Source organism: Ursus arctos, unplaced genomic scaffold (genome assembly GCF_023065955.2).
Source record: "Ursus arctos isolate Adak ecotype North America unplaced genomic scaffold, UrsArc2.0 scaffold_22, whole genome shotgun sequence".
Lineage (NCBI taxonomy): Eukaryota > Metazoa > Chordata > Mammalia > Carnivora > Ursidae > Ursus > Ursus arctos.
Genome location: NW_026622897.1, coordinates 17,138,439 through 17,157,609, shown reverse-complemented (window position 1 = coordinate 17,157,609; position 19,171 = coordinate 17,138,439). Strand labels below are relative to the sequence as shown.

Sequence of the window (19,171 nt, the reverse complement as noted above, 5' to 3'; positions counted from 1 at the left end):
TATTTATTTATTTGAGAGACAGAGAGATAGAGAGAGTATGAGCAGGGGCTGGGGAGAGGGAGAAGCAGGCTCCCTGCTGAACAGGGAGCCCGATGCAGGACTCGATCCCAGCACCCTGGGATCATGACCTGAGCCGAAGGCAGATGCTTCACTGACTGAGCCACCCAGGTGCCCTAAATGTTACTTTTATGTGGCATTGGACTAAGCGTTATTCCAAGGGTTATTTAGACATGAACTCGGCTCTCTCAAAAAGTTTCGATCAAAACCACATCAGCATACAAGTTTATTTAAAAAACTTCTGCTGTTTGCCAGGTGTTATGGTATATACCAGAAGCACAAAAGTGACCACATGACAACCCCTCTCTCCATTCACCTTGGAGTCTGTGGATAGAGACAGCATAGTCTATGGACAGTGCCAACACCCGAGCACCACATTCTCTCCTCCAGCTAAGGGAATTACACTGCCTAGCACAGTGCCTGACATACAGGCATAAATAATTATTGGCCAACATGAGCTCAATGAAAAGAATGAATAAATGTTAAGGTAGTACAGAGTGCTATGGAAAATACATCGAAGGAGAAACTAGACTAGTTCAAGGGGCTGAACTGTGGAAAGTGTCATTTACACTGAGAAAGAGTCAAAGAGCCTAATGATGCAGAGGAAAGACCAGGCTGATGGAGTTAGACCTGGTTCAAGTCCGAGCGGTGCCACTGAGAGCTGGGCAAGTCTAACTATTCCATACCTTCTTCTCTGCCTCTGTAAAGCCCTGGCGATGGCTTTGGAAGACTAAATGAGATATTATTTAATCTGTAAGCCTCTGTCACAAAGCAGAACCTCGATGATGGCTATTGGAGGAGTAACAGAGAACAGAACTGCAATGTTCAAGCAATGAATACCTAAGTAGTAAGGTTAAGAGCACAGACACTTTGAGGGATGGATGGCAATGATGAGCTTCAAGTCACGGTGGCCACTGGGAGAGGTGCTATAGACCTTCTTAGCTTCTAAGCCCAGACGACGGGGCGGGGGAGGGGAGCAGGGCAGGTGACTTATGGGATTCGTCTTCCTCTTCCAATCCATCCCAGAAGGCTTTCCTATTCATGTTTTAGCTACAAAACCATGTGGGCCCTGCCTGTTGCTGTTCACAGTATGGTATATACCCTTTCAGATAATCTGAAGATATTGTGATGTGTGGAAACTCAATGCAAACTATATATATAGAGAGAGAGAGAGAGAGAGATATCTCTCTCTATATAGTTTATATACATATATTTATGTTTATATACATAAAAATATAGCCTCTTTCCCTATAAGTTCTTATAATAATTAGCTTCTGTTGTTTTTATCTTAAATACCCACAAATATACCAGACCCTCTCTTCTGTTCTTCCTTCCCATTAGGCGCTTTCCCACTGCATTCATATAGTTGAATCAGTACACACACACACACACACACACACACACACACACACACACACCTGTTCTCTACTGGCTTCAGCTTTTTTTTAGGTGAGATTTTGGGAAATGCCCTGAGATGAACTGGCTTGTTAGCTATGTTAATATGGGGGGGCTGGGGAAGGGAAGATGCTGGCCGCTGACTTTTGGTTTGGGTTGTCAGTCCATAACATGAGGTACAATTATAATTTTGACATGACAAAACCAAAAAATGTCAAACAAGAGTGTGAGAGACCAAGAAAGGGGATGGTGGTGGCCAAAGACAGGAAGCTGCTGGGCATAAAAACGTTTTAGACATAAAAATTGGGGGAGGGGAGAACTAGAGGTATTTCCGATGATGATGATGGGGGAGGGAAAGCAATTGGTGGGGCCTTTGAAATTGTGCCAGGAACCAAGAGCCAGGGGCAGTGGCAGAGGGGAAGGCCAGGTAGGACAATTAAAACGGAAATCTGGCTCCTTACAGCGCAGCGTGAAGCGGGGCTACAGAATTTGCTGCAGTGGGAGGTGGGGCCAGTCTGGCACAGTCTGTGGGTTTGAAAGGAGCTGGGCGGGTTGGGGAATGCCAGTCAGCCTTTGTAGTTCTGAGCTCAGAGAGGGGGTGACGAATACTGGGCTTCAGGTCAGAAGCCTGGCTTGGGTGGCTTTTGGAGGAATTTTCCCTCTGCTCCCAAACTCTTAAAATGTGCTCATCACACCACTGGCCTCCAATCACAGCGTAAACACGTGTCCTGGAGGCTGTCCTCCAGCAGAGGTCTCGGCCGTGATACCTGTTGGCTGGCTGATGGGGTCCTTCTCCTCTCCTATTCCCAAGATATCCTAAACGGGACTGAATACAATATCTTTGCATATTTCCCTTCACCCTTCCCACATGCTTCCCATCTCCCAGACTCCTCGGGTTAATCCCCAGGACAACCTTGCTTTGAAAGAAAAAATGTGGTGAGCCTCCTAGAAGATTTGGATCTCAGAAGCCTCTGTCTGTCCTGCTTCAGCCAGACGCCAGACAGCCGGCTCAAGGAGATGCACAGAGAAAAGCAGCAGTAAGTTTTTGTTGTTGTTTGTTTTCAAGACTTGGTTGCTCTCCAGAATTAAGGCCCCTAAAAGCATGAGGCTTTCTCTTCTTTCTTTTCCCCCTTCCCTTCCCTTTCGTTTCTTTTTCTTTTCTTTCTTGCGCAGCAGAAGGAAATAATATCCCCTTCCCATCTTGGGGCAGATTCAGGAACGCAACTGAATTAGAAAGTGTTTCTTCACTGGTCCTATCTTGGGTGAAAAATACCTGAAGTTGATCCGTGCGTGTCTATTCTCAACACTGTAATATTTTAAAATGTATCTGCGTTTGTTAAAGTAATTTGTACCGATTGTTCTTCTCCAGAATAAATACCGTATCTCTGGCTGATTGATTGTAATTATGATGAACTTGTCCCCGCACTTGCATGGATGTCTTCTTTGAGAATTTGTGCGCATATTTGCTGCTCCTCAAAGGGAAGGATAGAAGGACTTTGGAAGGAGGGTGTGGTCCGGCTGATTCAGCTACCTCCCCAGCCCATCCCTGACTCCTTCCCTCTGCTCCTCCCTCTCCCCATCTCCCTACCCTGGCTCCGCAAAGCCATCCTGAGCCAACTGTCAACAAAATGGCATTTACCTTTCGTTTCTCTCACTGCCTGTGTTAGACTCCGGCAGGTAGGAGACCACTCCCCACAATCAAATTCATCACATTTGTAATCTCAGCATATTTTCAGACCAAGACAGGGACCAGACTAGTGCACCCACTCCTTAAGCTTCCCTCATCCTGGGATTATTAGCCCAGATAGTAATCACAATAATAATACCGTATTTAGAAACTCACCAGCACATTTCATCTCTGAGAGTCTTACAGATGTTAACTAATTAATCTTCACAACACTCCGTGCAAGAGAGGTAAATATTATTAACCATGATGGGATATACATATGTATATGCGAAGGACAGCAAAATAGTTCACTTATGTATCATGGTTCACTTGATATAGTAACTGGTATTTTTAAAACACCCATCATAGATACAATAATTAGAGATGTGCTTTTGTTAACAAAACCACTACCCACTTCTAGCGTACCCTTGGGTACTAAATAATTACCCACTTTGTGTGGTTATCTAGCTCACTAATTACCCACAGAAATTGGGGTCAGGTGTTAACTGCTTGAAATAAGTATCCTCCAAAGACATCGCTGAGTTGTATAGAGAAAATGATGTGTTCATAGCAAAACTTTCATAACTCATATATTTGTATATCTTTGTAAGCGGAGTGAATACAGATGGGGGCAAATGAGCTTAGCATGTGAAAATCGTGCTGAACTGTTGTTACAAAGGTAGAGAGGTTTAGGAGAGTCTCGGGAAATTTCATCCTCTGTTTACCTTTCCTTTCTGAAGATGAGTGAAAGGACACGGTTCCCATAATCTGGTCTTCATATGCAAGCACACTAAGACAATCGGTGATTCTGGTTAGGAATGATTCATTTCGGCGTTACAGGGAGGCACCCAGTGAGTCAAAGATTTTTTTTTTTTTGACAGCTCCACCCTTTATGATTATTCTAGCATGTTTCTTTTTTTCTCATCAGTCTAGTGCAAACACACTATTAGCCAAATCCGAAAAAGATTCTAACCCAGTCACCAAGCCTGCCAACCATCTCTTTCTCCTTCCCAATAACGACCAAAAAAAAAAAAAGAAAAGAAAAGAAAGTATTAAAGGGAATCCAACACTATGATTGTAAGTCTTTCTCTTTTTGCCTCAATATGCTCTCCCCTCCCCTCCCCTCCTTGTCCCTCCCTTCCCTTCCCTTCCTCTCCTCTCTTCTCCTTTCCCTTCTTCCTCTCTCTGTGTCTCCTCATTTGTGCTTTTCCTTCTCCTTTTCCTTGGCATCCAGCTGTGCTGCAGGTCTCACAGTGAGAGACAAAGCACAGTGTCTGAGTTGAGCACAAAGAAGCTACCTTTAAAAAACATCGACTTGGAGGAAACCTGCTTCCCCAGATACCTCCCTCCCTTCTTTGCTATTTACAGAACCCAGCCTTATACTTCACACAGCACAGCCTGTTGTCTGCGTGATTCTAGCCCGGAAAATCGGGTGAAGATGGCAATATACCCACTGTGTGTATAGATAGGTAGAGACCCCGATTTTCGGGAGCTACCTGTTTTCCAGGATCAACGTGTAGCCGAGCTTTGCAAATGCACGCCAACAGACATGACGGGAGACGCTCCCCCTGCCCAACCCAGATGTCTTTCATTTTTATCTTGCGCCACTTTTTTTGTCATCTGAATGATTACTTATCATTATCAAGGGGCTTTAGGCTGATCAATGGAGTGTGTATGTATCTGATGGACATTTGAGGAGAAATTCTTCGGAAAGAAGGACAATGTCTGCAGTGGAAGTAAAGGGTTAGGATGGGCTGCAGTGACTGATGAGTTCATTTCAAAATCCACGGGAACGTAAGTGGTAAATTAGTACATATGGCAAATATAGTCAGCGAGCAAAACCTGCCACTGAAAGGAACGAGATTTCGAGCCTTTTAGTCATCTCACGGCTGAATAGAGTGCGTATTTTAAATATAGATTTGAATCACTGCTCTTTTATCCCTCTCAATGCCGATTTCAAAGAAGTATTTGGGCGCTGTGGACTTTCTGTCCATAAAGAAAACCCACCAAGATTCACAAAATGCACCGCCTGCCCTCCAACATGCTTAGGTGTTTTAAATGCCCGTGGGATGCGGAACAATTAGGCAGAGAACTGCACTGAGGTCTCTCTTCGTCACTCCTTCCTCCTTTTTTTTTTTTTTTCCCTCCCTTCTGGAAAACATGATACCTGATCTCTGGGTCTAGCAGGCTGAGGATTTTTCTGTATTTGTATAATACAATGTCTGGCCTTCCCCCTGACCTGCTGGTGTATTTTTGGTCTCATTAGTAGTCAGGGAGATGTCTTAGAGCATCCGGGGCTGCGAGTCAGAATGAGACACTACAACGGAGAGAGGGAGTGAGCGCGAGAGGATATTAGAAGGGAGGCTTGTCTCCAAGATATGGAAGGAAGTGAGAAATGACAGGACCGCAAGCTTTGTATGGAGGAGCCTGGCGGGGCGGGGGAGCGGCGGGGAGAGCCAAGTGGATTCTCAGAAAAGGAGGGAAGCCGTAGAGGAGCTAAAGGTGATTAGAGGGGGATATTGATTCCTTATTCTGCCAGAGATTTAAGCAGGCATGCGAGGAATCTGCACCATGGTTGGCAAAAGGAGACCCGTTGCCTCCTGTAACCAGACACTCGGGCTTTCCAGGAGCCCAGGGAGAGAGCTGAGAAGAAAGGGGGCAGTGTGGTCTAGGAAAATTCAACTTGTCGCTGATTTGTGCCTGATGCTTGCTGTCCGTCAGCAGCCTCCCTTACAATCTTTTTTTCTCTCTCTCCCTTTTTTTCTTGCCTTCTCCTTCTTCACTGGAGCCTAGGGGAGCCAGCAAAGATTAAATGTGCTTTCTCAAAGGCAGCCACTTCATGCTGCTATGTCGAAAGGGCCATTATTATTATTATTTTTAATAGTAAAAGAGAACGGGAGAGAGAGCTTGAGACAGAGAGAGAAGCAAGGTAGGTTGATGACGGACTAGCTTTTCTGGGAGGAAAAGGAAAGTGAGAGAGAAAGGAGAAACCCTGAACTGAACCGGACGATCGTGCCTGAGAAGAACCTACAGAGGTGAGAAAAAAAAAAAAAAGTTGTCTTGAAGATGGGGGGGTGGGGATGCTGAATAGACCTTGTGCAGAGGTAAAGGAGGCATAATTTAGCTGTCTTGCTGGTATGATTCTATTTTGGAAGAGGGGGGAGACGGGGGAAGAGCCTGGAGCTTTAACGGTTTTTAGTTGCATATGGAAATATATACCAAATATTTAGCATTTTTACGAACTGCTGGAGGCCCCTCCAATGCCTTCCTTGCAGGGGCTGCTTTGTCATTCTCTTTGACTGGCCAGCCATCTACCTTGCTTAGGCTGGAATAAAAGAAGAAAAAAAGAAGGAAGGAAGGAAGGAAAGAGAAAGAAAAGAAAAGAAAGAAAGGGAAAGAGAAAGAGAGAAAAGGGGGAAGAAAAATTTTAAAAGAGTCATCTACCCACCCACTTCCCCTCCCTTCCCTTTCGACATTGGAGGCGGCATTGGAGCCCCTGGCACAGAGAAGCTCAGCTTCCAGGCAGACGGGGGAAAAGCGACCCTCTCTCAGGTACAGAACCGGTAGCTTCTGCGAAGATGGAGGGGAATTAGGCTTCTGGTTCCTCTGAAATATTGGCAAAAGGCTCCGAAGGTTTGGCGGCGGGAGTGGGGCGGGGGAGACGGATCTCCCCAGCCTGCACCCACCCCTTCCCACCTCGCCTCCCAAATGACAGCCTGGTGCTGGCTCTGCGTGATTTGGCCTTGGCTTCAGCCAAGCAGCTGATCCAGAGGAGGCCCCCGTTTGCAGGACGGACTGGCCAAGTGCACGCTAAAGAAAAGACGGAAGAAATTTTTTAAAGCAGCTCTGGGGAGGTTTTTCGTTCTTTAAAAAAAAGAAAAAGAAAGAAAGAAAGAGAAAGAAAGAAAAAAAGAAAAATTCAAAAAAAAATTTTTAACTGCATATTTTCAAAATTTGATCAGTCCCAGCCCCTCCCTGCACTTCCACCAAATTGCCCTTTTTCTTCCTCGTCAAAGCATAAACTACAGAGTTACAGTCTCTAGATTTGGTGTAACGCTTCCTGCCCCCGCCTCCCCTCCCCGCCCCGTTGTCGGTCCTCTATTGAAACACCTCGCCCAGGCTAGCGCACTGCGAGCTCACATTTCCCCCCCTTGCTCGGAATGGTGTTACGGGAGGCTGCAACCCTGCTCCGCTTCCAATGGGTGAGTTTAAAACGCTATTCGTATTTATACTTTCATGGCCTCCAAGCCCTCCTTCTTGGTCTTCTCCTTCCGAAAGCGTGATTTCTATGATTTTGCATGCGGCATGCTTGCCCAGGAGGAAAGAGATGCCTCCTATTTTCCTTATGGTCAGCTGTGCTAGTTGTAAATTCACGCTTTGAAAGGGTATTTAAGCCTTATTTTAGACCATGGTTTTAAAAACGTCAGCATTTCTGGGTCTATGCATATTATTTTTCATTTTATTAAAACCGTTTTGCCCAAAGCTTCAAAGAGTTTTCTCTGATATACACGCGATTGTATGTTCAGGTATGTATATGCGTCTTCAGAACCTGCGTGTGTGTGTGTGTGTGTGTGTGTGTGTGTGTACAAATATATTTACATGGAATCAAATTGTGTGACCTAAGGAAGCTTCGAGAGTGAGGGAATACCCTGCCACCTGTTTGTTGCCTTTTAGTCAAGAACCTGGAACAGAAATTGCCTGTCATTCTTGTTTTGCTTTGCTTTGTCTCAAGAAAGAACAATTTGTTGCGCTCCTCTCAATCCCTGAGACCCTAACTTGTGATGTTTACGGTTTAAATCCACGGGTTAGGCTCTTGGGAGCTGCGAGTCGTGCCTTGGCATCCTGGAAATTTGGTGGAACTTTTCTCTTTAAAGCAAAAACAAAAGAAAAGAAAGTTTGTCTGAAGTGATTGAGTGCACCTCTGAGGTTTTCATTGTTAGATGGGGTCAGGTGACCAGAAAGTGGCAGCTCCTGGGTTTCTGTTAAAGTAGGTATATATTGTTTTAAGAGCGTGTTGGCTGCTGTGTGTGTGTGTGTATGTGTGTGTGTGTATTATGGGTGCCTGAGGCTTGTGGAACTCATCTACCATGGTCTATTTCTTGAGAGCAACACGCAGTACTATCCGAGCGTAACAAGAACAGCTCAGTACCTGGTGCTTGACCTCAGAACATATCAGCTGAAGTCCCAGCATGCCCCGTGCCTCCAACTTTTAAACTCAACAGTTAATCTTAAATTTGTGTCCAATTAAAATGGGCATGTGGACATGTTATACAGTCAATACTCACATGTATGTATCATATATGGCTAGACAGTGAACACGCAGACACAGATGGGGGCAAACCAATAGTTTGGGCTAAAATATTAATAGGCTAAAAATTCTACTCTTGCTATTCTACACGGAGGATGAAATTTACAGTGTTCGTAAAGATTCTATTTGTATTACTTTGCAAGATTTTGAAAAATGAGAGGAGCAATGTAGCCTCCTTGCTGGGCATCTGTTTTAAAATGTTATACACCGTGAGTTTAAAAGTAATAGGGATTGGAAATATATTTTCTAAATATTTAAATGGAAAGAAATAACAACAACACACACATATGCGATTATTGTATCTTTGGGGAGTAATCAGTGCCCATTATTCTTCATTTAAAGATTGAAAAAAATTTATCAGGATTTAAATTCAGTCCAAACAAAGTTATTTGTAACAACGAACTGTACATTTAAAATAATCTTCTCTTAAGGTAATTGTTTACCTAGTTTGTAGTTTTCTGAAAACGTAACTTTTCGTGACAGAATAATTTTAGTGATTCAGATCTCTCTCTCTTAGTTGAAGAACAGAAAACAGTAACTTACCTTTCCTTTGTTGTGAAAAATTCCAACATACAATTTTATTTAAACGGTTTTGGTATCCTTGGGCCAACATTTATCTTCTATTTTTGGAAAATACCTAAATCAGTCCCGACTTTAAATGCTTTCTTCTTTTAAAGACTCTGTATGGGCTGTAACCTCATTTAATACGTGTAGTCGAAGGTTAAGGAAACTGTTCTTTTCCTGTGTGTGTGTTTTTTTAAAGTGTTTATTGCAATTTCAGTCATTGACTCCAAATCGTAGTCAAGAAACCATTTTGTATCAGAAAACTGAATCCAGAAAATGAACTGTGTAACAATTGCACCATGTCTTTTGTTGAAATCTCTTGCGTAGTTGTACTATTTAAATATTACTTTCCAGCCTTTGGTAGCCTGAAAATGCTTCAGAGAAAAGAGTTACTTGATTTCGAAGTCATCCTTTGGTTTCTGTACAATGGATTAATGATTTTTCCCCATCTTAGCGGATGTGTGTGCATAGGTATTTGGAAATTATGGAAAGGGATCTATTTAACTTATGGATCTATATTACTGCAAGATTCATATCAAATATTTGCAAAACATTTGGTGCTTTACTAAGTCAAAATATATCTGCAGTTAATTCTATGAAACTGTATGCATGGGCCAATAAAAACATGCTGGATATCATTCTTCTGCGATTGTAAAGGGTAACAGGATAGTAATTTAATACAAGTGATACAGTTTGTATTCCAAGGCACTCTTTCGGTATTTTTTACGTGTTTTCAAGTGGATTGCTCATGCTCTGAGGTTGCTATCACAACTGATCACACGGGCATTTAGGAGTGCACAACGGCACACAGGATTTTGTATTTCAGCAGGGGACTGCCCCAGTGTAAGGGCAGGTTTCTCAACACCCCTTCTTCCTCACCGAGCCCATCAGCGAAGTTCAGTGAAATGAATAACATAATTGGTGGTTGGTTCAATCACTACCAGTCTAGACTAGCCCAGACGCATCAATTAGAGAGAGCTGTCTTTTAAAGGGGGAGCACAACCGAAACAAGCAGGGCATTATTGATACTGATCTTTAAAAGTGCAAATCCAGCTTGGCAGATAAAAAAAAAAAAAAAAAAATAAGGCGGGGAATTGGGGAGGGCGGTTTGCGTTGCGGGAAGAAAAGAAAAAGACGTGAACTGGAGCTTTCGGACACAGAAGGACAGGAAGCTTGAGAGAAAAGGAGTGGATAATGAGTGCAAGCCAATGCAGCGCCTCCTTGGAACACACAGTTACAATTCAGTTCACAGGGCATACTGGTTCACCATATTTTTAACTAGATTCTCCCCCTCCTCCTTTTTTTTTTATTCCTTCTTCTTCTTCTTCTTCTTCTTCTTTTTTTTTTTTTTTTTTGCCTCTGTTTCCAAAGAAGTGCCAGCTCAAAGCCAATGCAGTTGGAAATTTAACAGCTCTAGGAAGCTCTACAGAGAAGAAAGCCAAGTCATACGAACCAGCCAAAACTCCTTTTGCAACATTTTTCCCCAAAAGAAAAACACAGAAGATGTTTACTTTTGAGTCTCTAATTCTACCTTTAAAAAAAAAAAAAAAATCAGCTGTACTAATGAACAGTACTTGCTTTAAATCCAGCACCTGGGAGCTAATTTTATGGGCAAGACACCTTTAGGTAAACAGTTTTCTGTCGAATACAGTAAAATGATGAAGAACGTAACAAAAGACTTTGGTAATTTGGTGGAGGGGGGGTGATTTTTGATGGAGAAATAACAGATGATTTAGAAAGCGTTAGGAACACATCAAGCCCCAGGGAAAGAAAATGTTTGATTGGTATTAATTAAAACACTGCTAATATATTCTAATAAAATCAAATTTAACATTCTACACTAATCCGCTTGGTATGTCAAAGGAAAAGAAGAGTATTATCTTATTTGCATCTCTGCCATCCAAATGCATTTGCTCATTCAGCAGAATTAATTTTTATCACCAGCCTGTTTAATCTCCTCACAGATTTAGTCAAACTTATTCTTTCAAACTAAAAAGGATCAGGGGAGGGAATCCATGGAAGGTATTGGGAAGACTAGCGACTGTATTTAGCACTGGCTTTATATTTTCCCATACCCTTTTCTCTCCATTTGCTGTAGTGGGGTGTGGAGGAACCCGTGAGACTGCAGGGGGGTGATGGATGGTTAATTTTCGTCTCTTTCTCTTCTACCTACCGGGTTATTTGGCAATTTCAGTTGCCAAATTATTTGAGTGGCATTTATTAACATGACTGATGTTGGTCCGCTGATTAATATCTCATTTATTTCTAATTTCAGAATCTATTTTATGACAAATTCCTGATGCAAAAAAGAAAAAAGGGGGGGGCTCTCATGCCCTACACCCATTGCTTCTTCTCAATTATTTGCAACTGTGGTCCCCCTAAGAGAAAGTGGGGAGGTGAATGTAAAATTGTATTCACTAAGAACTGAGTTCTTTGTCTCATTTTTTAAGGGAAAATTTCTACAGAAAAAAAAATGTATATTTTCTGAAATGGCGAGTTTCGTGCCCTTGATTGTTAAACTCTCACAATGGGTAAAACCGTCCCCAGATGACATCATAGCCAAAATGTTTCTCCTCTCATTAGTCTCTCATGACGATGATATCATATGTAAATATGTGCCCAACACAAAAAATGAATGGGCCAGAAATACCGAGGGCCGCATTTGTGTATTTCAAAAGTGCGGAATTCTGCCCGGTCTCAAGGAGATGGAAACTACCAGACTACAGTCCTGAGGATATTGCCTTTTTTGCTCCATTGCCTTTTTCAGTTCTTCAACATAAAAGAGCAATCGCAGTTCGGTTTCACATGTATTGTTCTATAATCCAGGCAATAAATGCTAATTAGTAATGCTCAAGGATCCGACCATTCAGAGTAATTATCATAATTTACTTCTTCCTTGTTAAAGACATTCCTTGCTGATTAAAAAAAAAAAAAAAATTAAATCGCTTTCCCATTGCACCGTAGTGGAAATGCACTGGAGAGATGTCCAAGGTATAGTAATATCGTTCTGGCAGCCTTCAAAGTCACCCACACGTGCCTCTTAGCTTATTCCAAACGGAATTGCAACTTAATTTCTAAAAAGAGATTCATGTAAATGCATAAAGTTTTGCGTGTGCACCAGGAATGTATGATTTTATTTTACAAACCCCAAGGCTCCTCCTTCCCGGCCCACCCCCTTTCTAAAACCACTTACTGAGCAGAACAAAGGAAACTGCTAACTATAGAGACATCATTAAGTGTGAACAGCAGCAGCGTGATAAAGTATGTGATATGACAACATATTTCATTGCACAAAAGTGCAGATAATTAAATAATTCAATAGTAACCCTGACTAATTAGCAGAAAGATCTTTAAAAGGAGGAATCAAGAAAATGGATCCAATCAACTTGAATAATATGCTCCGTTCTCCAAGATCACAAATATATATTTGGTTATTTGATAATTGATTGATTCATACGGAAAGATGAGGACAAAAGCCTGTTCCTCAAAATGGAGCTTTGATCTGGCATCCTCTTTAGGACAAATTAATCCTATGTTCTAGAAAAGCAGAATTTAATGGAGGGCTCTCTGTTTTCAGTCGAAGGTGTAATCCTCTGTTCGGTTGCACATTTCTCTTTTATCAGGTGTTCTAAAAATTCGTCAACCCCTTCGCTTTTCATATCATTGCCTCAGAATATACGTATGAGGCGTCCCCCACATTTTCTAATGAGGATCGTGTTTAAGTTTGCTTCTTCTTGCTTGAAGCAAATAAGGATCCTATGCACGGAAGGCATAGGATAAATCACCATGCTGAATATTGTATCTGGTGGAATCGCCCCCCTCCCTTGCTTAATCTATCAAGGTAATATTCCCAGTTTCATTGTTCATTGGTCCTTTCGGGGAGAGTTTCAGCTTTTACTTGAGGGTTGTAAGCACATTAGAGGAATAATTCCCTCTGGATACTATACAGAAGGAGCCACCTGCAAAATGTTGATGCTGTTATTGAAATCTCAAGTGGAATCAGCTTTCAAAAAATTAGATATTAGATGCATCCGATATAATTTGCAATGTGTAATTATACTAATGTGCATAGAGTTGTGTGTTGCTTTACATGTTGCCTACTTGAGATTTTTTTTTTCCATGGGCATTTCGCATCATTTGAAATGGCTCCTGAGCAGAATGTTCTTAAAATCAGCTTTTAAAAAAGTCCTTGCTAATTAATATACGAATACAAGGGCTCTACGGTCTGTGTTCTCGTGCAAGAATGAATGAATGCATGTGACCCAGATATTGGAAAGTAATGATCTCTAAGAGGGTTGTCATTGTGGACACTTGAATTAGTTGTAAAATATTGCCTCCTCTTGACTGATTTAGTCTTCATCCAGACTTTGGACAATTTGTGAAGTAATGGAGAATATTAGAATAGTAAATCTTATTCCTAAGAAATCCATTTCCTTCACTAGGATGAGATAAAATACCAGGGAAATGGCTTGAGGCAGAGATCATTTTAATTTAATCAGAGTGACCAAAATCATAACAGTAATAAACAACTTATTTTCCATCTTTCCCCCATTTTGCACGGCGCGTGAGGATTTACTACAACTCTGCCTTAGGTCATTTACACGCTAACACCAACTTCCCTTTTGGTGTCTCGACATGGTGTTGCGTTGGACGGAAGACCCCTCCCCACCAAGGAGCTGGCCCCCGAAGACCTAGCTATTAAGGAAAAACCCAGGCAGTGAAACAGTGAGTTGATTGGTCAGCCCGGTGCTTGGCACTTGCTGTATGCTCGGTAGGCGAAGGTGCTCTTGATGCAAATTTGGAGAATCATTACCATCAGATCACAGAGGGACCCTGAGCAAGGCTACGCAAGAGTCCCAATTTATGCTTATACGTTTGGGAGACAAAAAGGATTCCAAGGGAGGCTCATGTTGAGATGATACAAGATATTACTCATTCCAGTTAAGTAGGCAGAGGCCCCAAAGGAGGCTGATTTGTTAAACATTTGACTCATAATAGACCCCAAAATACGGTGGTTCATATTTTTATACTGTGTAGTCTGCAAACTTCATTGTAATGCTGGGGCCTATGTTACAAAGGGGGCATTTTGCATGGGCTGTATCCATATAGCACCAAAGCAGTGTATTGCTTTACTTTTCATTTGCTCCTATGTACAAGGACTTTCCATGATTATGCCACCCAAAGGAGTCACCAAAATATTGTGCGGAGCGTCCTTCCTTACTCTAATAACATTTTAATTTATTCACAAAGGAGTCTTACACACGTGTCTCAAGAGCTTAGCACCCCCACCTTCCCAATCTATGTTCACAAAATATTGAGGTCTAAAATCTGTAAGATACATTTTTAATTTCTCATCGAGGATCAGTTGTCTCGTGCTTGATCAGAACAAAAAAAAATACCTGTTAACAATATGTAATACTGGGTTATTTGTTAGGTGTTAGAAAACAAATACACCTGCCATCTAGAGACCCATCTTCAATGTATCCAAAGTGTTTAGGGCAGATCTGTGGCAGTATATCAGTGAGATGGGGTCATCTATCCCTTTTGCTGTGCCTGACTCATTATGCCTCTTCATTGTGCTGGCGTAATGAAAAGGCTGACAATAAAGGCTTTAGTTAAATTAAAATCCACCTGCAAAGTATATTTCATTCATAACAACTTTCATAGAATAAAAGAAACATTAATACAGCTCTCCCCAAATATCCTTATCTGCAGAATGAGTGGGTTGGATTAGTTGGTCTCTAAATGTTTTTACAGCTTTAAGAATTTTTGAAGCTACTCTAAAACAGAAATAGAAGAACAACCCCAGGACCCTCGAATCCAGAGTCCATTTGCACCAACAGTTGTCTTTTAAAGTTATATTTGATTCCGCCTCCAGGTGCTTTATTTACTAACATATTTTGCCTTGCTGCTAAAACAGTAAAGGCTGACGTTCATTTTCAGGATGGGCAGCGACAAAAAAGAGGAACAGCTGAAGAATGAACAAAGCTCCACAGTGGGAGAAGGAAATTCTTGATCTGACTTCTAAGCCCATGTCCTTCAGCATTAACACAGAAGAAACCCAGACAAGCACCTGCCTTTCTATTTTAAGACCATATTCTTTGGTCCTTCTGCCTTCATTTAATTTCTTGCAGCGTGGTTTTGTTTTACCCCATTGGGTTGATGCCTTTGAGTTTCACGTTTCCCTTTCCATTCGATTCATCTGAATCATGTTAATATCCCCTTCAAAACCCACAGTAGTCACATTAACACACCACGCTTCCCAAATTAAATCTTTATATGTTCAAAACCTCCTGAAAATTGCCCTGCCCTATTTTCTAAAGCCACTCCGAATGTATAATCTCTCCTTGGGTTAAGCAAGCCTGCTCTTCCTGGCTTCCAAGTCTTTGAAGGAGCTCGTACCCTGCTTTCCTCCCTGCACACTTTGTCTCTCTGCCACTTGTACATTTCAGAAACCTTTCCCTCTCTCTTTCTCTCCCTCCTTCCACCTCCATTCTGTCTTCCTTCTTTCCTTCCTTCCTTCCTTCTTCCATTTCTCCCTTCCTCCCTCCCTTTTGTTCTTTCTTTCCTTCTTTCTTCCACTGGGCACAACGTGTCATGCTCTGAGCCAGGCACCAGAAATACAAAGACAAATACGAGGAACTGACATTAACTCCTAACAATTTCAGTGATTTCATTCGCCTCTGCGTTGCTAAGCACTTCTGTCTCCACAATCATTTGATTTTGCCTTTAGTCTTTAGATTTCTTTGAATTTGTCCTTAGAGTCCTGCGTTCTTTTGTTTTTTCCTACGTGTCCTATTTCAGTAAGTTGCCTGTTGGGTAAACCTGAAGCTTTTCTTACGGAGCGTTTTCTCCCAGAGTGATGAGCGTGGGGTGCTCACACACTCAAGCAGTGCTGTTGCTTGACCGATCCTCCAACGACGTGAACAGTGAGCGAGCCCTACGTCTTTGTGGTGATGCAGCATTCCACGTGTACTTAGAAATAGCATGGCCCCCGAAGCATCCTTACGTGCACTTATTTCTATCAAAGAGTCAATGCGATAACTTTCTGTGACATGTTCTGTTATTTTTTTAGTTGTGTTGATGTTCCTTTCAGCTGGTCCTATAGCCCCCCTCCTCGGGAAGGTCTCCCCAGTGAAAGGACATAAACGGCACTGGACACAGCTGCACTGGGGGACGTTCCAGCCAACTATGAAGTTGAAACAAAGGAAGCGATCACCTGAAGACACCTCTCCTGCTAAGCAGCACCCCCAAATGGTGCGATTTCAGGCACGAGAACTCCCAGAACACGAGGCAAGCTTTTCAAGAAACAGAAAAAACTTCACAGTGACATCTAGATTTCTAAAGAGCCAAGGACTTTCCCTTCCTCGTGTGTATTCCTCTGTTTGTATTTTAATGCAGTGTGACATTCATTTCTAAATTATTTCCCCAGTATGGATATGCTTATTAACGCACCGATTTTTTTAAAATAGAAAATCACACAAATGTATTCATGTTTAAGGAACAAAATTCATGCTATAAGTAGGTTGATTTTTAGACACACACAGTTTGGTCTGAAGAGTGACCTAAAAGAATATAAAGTACTTTTGAAATAACAAGGTAGTCAGAGATAATCCAAAGGCTGAAATAACGGTGGAAACTCATAAGGCAGCTGAGAAATACCACATTGTCCTATCTGACACCAGACAATGAACTCTTCTATTAATCAAGCAAGATAGGTTCCGGAAGACATGGTCACTGCCTCTAAAGAGTGTAAAACTAGGTCTACAGAGATACATAAACTCTTGAAACGACAGTAACAAATCAGGTCTATAGATGTTAAGACCACAACAAAACAAAATATAAAAACAAGGAGTTCAGAGGAGGTCACCATTATCTGGGCAAAACTAGTCTGTTTAGGGAAGAAAGTTCCCAAAAGAGGAAAATACAAGAGGAATCTTAAGGAATGTTAAAGATTTAGTGGGCACCTGCCTGGCTCAGATGGTAGAACGTGCAACTCTTAATCTCAGGGTTGTGAGTTTAAGCCCCACGTAGGGCATAGAGCATACTGGAAAAAAAAAAAAAAAAAGAATATTAAAGATTTAGATAAATGGAAAGGAAAGAGAAAATAGAGTTCTTTAAATGAATGCAATATTGTGAGCAAAGCCATGGAGGAAGGAATCTACGTGAATTTAAGGAATTACGCATATACGTGTCTAGTTGACATTCAGTGTATGTATACATATACGGTAAGGACTTCACACACACGCTTCCCCTCCCTCACCCTGGGTTCACCTAGGATTATCATCGTATTTCTTTGTCATTAAAGCAAGTGACAGTGCTCGGTGGTAGTATGAGAACTTAGGATTTTTCTGTTAACTTAATACTAATTGGTATTTCTTGAGTTCCTACTGTAGGTTAAGCATTTCACATACGCACTCACTTAAGCCTGCAACTCACGACAACCCTGCAAAATAAGTATTATGATCCCTGTTTTAAAGATAAGGTTTAACGAGGTCAAGTAACTCGCCAAACTGCCATGTACAGGGTTCACATTCAGAACTGTGACTGCAAAGCTCGCGCTCTGAAGCACTAAGTCACAATATTGTGATCAACGTTGCAATATTACCGCTTGAATATTCCTTGATAGTTTTTTACGGTAAATAAATAGCTATGACATTCACTTTAATGATTTAATTTTTTCGGTGGTCTGCTCACATCACGTTAGAATGATGGAAAGAATTTTCATGATAGAAAATGGAAGGAATTGGGAAATAGAGCTTATCAGCATTGTAGGCTTTTGTTTTGGTTTTTATTGTTCTTTGCCAGACCTTGAGGAAATTGTTCACTGTGTTCTGCATGAAATCTCAAATTCTTGAGAATTCAAAGAGGGGGGCACTTAAAGGTCATCTGTTGCAACGTGCTTTTCTACAGATGACAAATCAAAGTTAGAGCGACTTACGGAAGATCACACATTAGTGTTTGGCAGAGCCAGGCCCAGAAGCCAGGCTGCCCAGTCTCCTCTCAGAGGCTCTTAAACGACTCTGCCCTGCCTAAATGAAGGATGAACTTGCATTTGATCAAGGAAAGCGTTCTCTCTGGGTGATCCGGGAGCACCACACCTAGTAGATTGCTTCAAGTTGGCACCTCAAAGAGCCAAAGGCTTCCCACCTCAACGTGAAAAATAGCCAGTTAAGAACTAACATCTTTTGACGCAGAAATTTTCAATGATCCCTCCTCAGAGAACACATAATGGCTCAAGTTCTGCGTATAATGTCTTCAATGATATCCTTAAGTTATTTGGAATTCTTAGCTCACCTAAACAAACCAGATCTTCTAACGAGCATTTTCTTACCCAATTTTATGCACTGTATGTATTTGTAAGTGCTTCTGCATGAATATTTATACATGCCTATTTCGATAGTCCTTATGTTTTTGAAAATATCAATGGTTATTTGCTATTTTAATCCTCACTTATCCATGTAACTAACTCAAGAATACTTCAGCCCTAAAAAGCTAGAATTGAGGAAATCTCACTCTTCTTTACCAGCTCCTTTGCATTTAGTTGGCATTTAGTACTGATTAATAAAGTGGTCAGCTGGATAACACAGAGGTTCAGTACGCAATTCCATCTTGAAGGAGTCAGTGAAGCTGGGTCTACTTAAGGACAAACATCTAGACGTCTGGAAGTACCTGAATATTTGACTGTTGTAAATTTCCACGTAAAAATCTGGCATTGTCCGACATAGATCTCTTTGTGGCTCAGGTTGTCCTGTTTTCAAAATGATGATTATTGGCCACATCTCACACAGTTCTCATTAAGTGAGTTCATAAATAAACAGGTTTTTTTTTTTAAAGAGTAGCCAAGCACAAAATGTGACTTTGTTGACATTTTATGAGATTTCGTCATGTGTCCCTTGAATCCCCAATAAAAGCAATGTTGTATCAACTGTGAGCCTGTGTTGATTTCTTGGAAGAGCATGCTCTCATAATTTGTTTGTTTTCACTAGGGTATATCAAAGCTAATTTCAGGATGCACGAGGAGCAGTTGATCCGATGTGATGGAAAAAACTTAAATTTGGAGCCCGTTTCTAACAATCCTATATTGGCCCTTCAATAAACAACACTATCATCTGCCCAAGTGAGAAAGCAAGGTGTAGTCCTTGTCTTTTCTCCTGCCACCTGTCAAGGCCAATCAGTCA

At 41.6% G+C, this 19,171-nt stretch overlaps 1 long non-coding RNA gene across 2 annotated transcripts; it reads left to right on the top strand.

Moving 5' to 3' along the window:
• The first annotated feature begins 2,495 nt into the window (after positions 1–2,495).
• On the top strand, positions 2,496–18,924 carry LOC130544601 (uncharacterized). Of its 2 annotated transcripts, none has more exons than XR_008961012.1 (2): positions 2,496–7,320; positions 16,087–18,924. It is a non-coding gene; the product is annotated as an uncharacterized LOC130544601 (long non-coding RNA). The 2 variants fall into 2 exon arrangements; XR_008961011.1 differs by having other exon boundaries at positions 16,066–18,924.
• The last annotated feature ends 247 nt before the right edge of the window (positions 18,925–19,171 follow it).